The sequence below is a fragment of the Nomia melanderi genome, unplaced genomic scaffold (genome assembly GCF_051020985.1).
Source record: "Nomia melanderi isolate GNS246 unplaced genomic scaffold, iyNomMela1 scaffold0242, whole genome shotgun sequence".
Lineage (NCBI taxonomy): Eukaryota > Metazoa > Arthropoda > Insecta > Hymenoptera > Halictidae > Nomia > Nomia melanderi.
Window position 1 is genome coordinate 30,799 of NW_027475357.1, and position 4,202 is coordinate 35,000.

At 38.0% G+C, this 4,202-nt stretch overlaps 1 non-coding gene across 1 annotated transcript in view; it reads left to right on the forward strand.

The window, feature by feature from the left end:
• Window positions 1-4,051: 4,051 nt before the first annotated feature.
• LOC143175896 (small subunit ribosomal RNA) overlaps window positions 4,052-4,202 on the forward strand; it is a 1,921-nt gene continuing 1,770 nt past the window's right edge. The window contains exon 1 of the ribosomal RNA XR_013000544.1: window positions 4,052-4,202. This exon is cut by the window's right edge and continues 1,770 nt beyond it. This is a non-coding gene — a ribosomal RNA (small subunit ribosomal RNA).

Sequence of the window (4,202 nt, forward strand, 5' to 3'; positions counted from 1 at the left end):
CGGGACTTAGAAAAATTTCGAGTACCCCGGATCGCCTGCTGGAATTACCGCACGGCCTGGATAGCCCGCATCGACCGATACATTTTTTCCATTTTCAGTGAAAAAAAAATTTTTGTCAATTTTCTCAACGTTAAAAACTGCGATAAACTGCGTTTTTATGCGTAGATTAAACATTGAAAAAATTTTGAAATATGCGATGAAAAAGTTTACTCTTGACCGTCGGGACTTAGAAAAATTTCGAGTACCCCGGATCGCCTGCTGGCATTACCGCACGGGCTGGACACCTCGCTCCGACGAATCGGTTTTTTCCATTTTTTTTGAAAAATAAATTTTTGTAATTTTTTTTAATGTCAAAAACGTTAATAAACGTCATGTTTACGCATGGATTAAACATTGAAATAATTTTAAAACACTTATTAAAAAAGTTGGTGTCGACCGTGGGACTTAGAAAAATTTCGGGAAGTCCGATTCGCCTGCTGGAATTACCGCACGGGCAGGACACCTCGCTCCGACGAATCGGTTTTTTCCATTTTTTTTGAAAAATAAATTTTTGTAATTTTTTTTAACGTTGAAAACGTTAATAAACATCATGTTTACGCATGGATTAAACATTGAAATAATTTTAAAACGCTTATTAAAAAAGTTGGTGTCGACCGTGGGACTTAGAAAAATTTCGGGAAGTCCGATTCGCCTGCTGGAATTACCGCACGGGCTGGACACCTCGCTCCGACGAATCGGTTTTTTCCATTTTTTTTGAAAAATAAATTTTTGTAATTTTTTTTAATGTCAAAAACGTTAATAAACGTCATGTTTACGCATGGATTAAACATTGAAATAATTTTAAAACACTTATTAAAAAAGTTGGTGTCGACCGTGGGACTTAGAAAAATTTCGGGAAGTCCGATTCGCCTGCTGGAATTACCGCACGGGCTGGACACCTCGCTCCGCCGAATCGGTATTTTCCATTTTTCTTGAAAAATAAATTTTTGTAATTTTTTTTAACGTTGAAAACGTTAATAAACATCATGTTTACGCATGGATTAAACATTGAAATAATTTTAAAACGCTTATTAAAAAAGTTGGTGTCGACCGTGGGACTTAGAAAAATTTCGGGAAGTCCGATTCGCCTGCTGGAATTACCGCACGGGCAGGACACCTCGCTCCGACGAATCGGTTTTTTCCATTTTTTCCGAAAAATAAATTTTTGTAATTTTTTTTAATGTTAAAAACGTTAATAAACTTCATGTTTACGCATGGATTAAACATTGAAATAATTTTAAAACACTTATTAAAAAAGTTGGTGTCGACCGTGGGACTTAGAAAAATTTCGGGAAGTCCGATTCGCCTGCTGGAATTACCGCACGGGCTGGACACCTCGCTCCGCCGAATCGGTTTTTTCCTTTTTTTCCGAAAAATAAATTTTTGTAATTTTTTTTAATGTTAAAAACGTTAATAAACTTCATGTTTACGCATGGATTAAACATTGAAATAATTTTAAAACGCTTATTAAAAAAGTTGGTGTCGACCGTGGGACTTAGAAAAATTTCGGGAAGTCCGATTCGCCTGCTGGAATTACCGCACGGGCAGGACACCTCGCTCCGACGAATCGGTTTTTTCCATTTTTTCCGAAAAATAAATTTTTGTAATTTTTTTTAATGTTAAAAACGTTAATAAACTTCATGTTTACGCATGGATTAAACATTGAAATAATTTTAAAACACTTATTAAAAAAGTTGGTGTCGACCGTGGGACTTAGAAAAATTTCGGGAAGTCCGATTCGCCTGCTGGAATTACCGCACGGGCTGGACACCTCGCTCCGCCGAATCGGTTTTTTCCTTTTTTTCCGAAAAATAAATTTTTGTAATTTTTTTTAATGTTAAAAACGTTAATAAACTTCATGTTTACGCATGGATTAAACATTGAAATAATTTTAAAACGCTTATTAAAAAAGTTGGTGTCGACCGTGGGACTTAGAAAAATTTCGGGAAGTCCGATTCGCCTGCTGGAATTACCGCACGGGCAGGACACCTCGCTCCGACGAATCGGTTTTTTCCATTTTTTCCGAAAAATAAATTTTTGTAATTTTTTTTAATGTTAAAAACGTTAATAAACTTCATGTTTACGCATGGATTAAACATTGAAATAATTTTAAAACGCTTATTAAAAAAGTTGGTGTCGACCGTGGGACTTAGAAAAATTTCGGGAAGTCCGATTCGCCTGCTGGAATTACCGCACGGGCTGGACACCTCGCTCCGCCGAATCGGTTTTTTCCTTTTTTTCCGAAAAATAAATTTTTGTAATTTTTTTTAATGTTAAAAACGTTAATAAACTTCATGTTTACGCATGGATTAAACATTGAAATAATTTTAAAACGCTTATTAAAAAAGTTGGTGTCGACCGTGTGGGACTTAGAAAAATTTCGGGAAGTCCGATTCGCCTGCTGGAATTACCGCACGGGCAGGACACCTCGCTCCGACGAATCGGTTTTTTCCATTTTTTTTGAAAAATAAATTTTTGTAATTTTTTTTAATGTTAAAAACGTTAATAAACTTCATGTTTACGCATGGATTAAACATTGAAATAATTTTAAAACGCTTATTAAAAAAGTTTACTCTTGACCGTGGGGACTTAGAAAAATTCCGGCTTGCACGGATTCGACCACTCTGTTTTTCGGAGTTTCTGAGAAAAATAAATTTTTGTAATTTTTTTCATTATGATTTCTGAGTTCTCCCAGTAGTTTAATGTAAGGATTAAGCATTTAAAAATTTTTAAATCGAATATTAAAAAAGTTTACTCTTGCAATTTTTGGAAAAAAAAAATTCTAAAAAATTTTTCTTTCGGTGGAAACTAACGTTTAATATGTACAATAACGATTTATCGAATAAAAATCGTATGTTAATATATGTTCGAATCGACCATAGTTTCAGCGGCTAAGTACCAGCAGCCCGGCCGGTTGGTCTGTACGCGCGGCAGTTTACCACCATAAGCGCCCGTGCTGAGCGGCCGGCGCCGCGGTCGTCGCGGCCGCCCGTTTGGTTACTATAAGAGAGCACGTCGGTTCGAGCGGACCGGTCGGCGCAGCGGCGGGCGAGCGGCTATTCTACGATCTCGGTCGAGAAGCAGTCGTTCAGCTCCTCGAGGTCCATTCCTCGACTGTTCTGTACCGCGTTCCGTTGCGAATTTTTCTCTACACAGCATGACCACGGGTCGGTGTCTCAGACCGAATGGCCCTTATGTGGTAAGCCCAGAATGTTGGGTTGGATACAACGTATATTCGTTATACTTGTACGACTCTCACATCAACTCTCAGAAACCCAAAAGGGGTTTTCTATCCGAGCGAAAATATATTTTTCGTATACAAAAATTTAATGGCAAAGACCAAACGAAATACTACACACAAAAAGGGGCGACGAACAAAAATTGTTCGAATGAAATATAATATATACATATAAAATTGAGGTGTCCTAAGAGAGAAATACATAAACTAAGAGGTATATATTATAAGAAATATATATTATTTCTGGGCAAAGAAGAGAGAACGAAAAGAAGAGTATGATCTTTAACGCGAGGGCCTCGACATGGGTACGCCTAGCATGGTTCGCGCTTTCTCGATATGTCCAGCATGTTAACGTACGCGGTCTTCGGACTTCGTGCGTTATGTCCGTGCTTACACGATGGAGAGCGCTCGAGCATACGTGCTTACAAACCTGAAAGTCGATGTGACATCCGAGATTCTTTTTCTTCTAAAAAGATCTCGGAGAGATACACGGGAGAGTTTGAAATTTTTGGAGGTCCTCCTGATGTATATGCGCGGATATACCCATGTGGTAATTCGTGCGGAGTTGGTAATCTAATAGTGGAGCGAAATTTACCAACTCGAAAGAGAAGAGAGAAGAGAGAAGAGAGTAGAGAGAAGAGAGAGGAGAAAGAGAACTGTCTTAAAGACGAGAAAAAGTATCGTCGATCCGACTCTTAAGGGGAGAGAGTCGGCGACTAAGATATATATATACATACATATTTTTGCTTCGTATGATGAAAATTTACTCGAAGCTCCCTGGTTGATCCTGCCAGTAGTCATATGCTTGTCTCAAAGATTAAGCCATGCATGTCTCAGTACATGCCGTATTAAGGTGAAACCGCGAATGGCTCATTAAATCAGTTATGGTTCCTTAGATCGTACCCACATTTACTTGGATAACTGT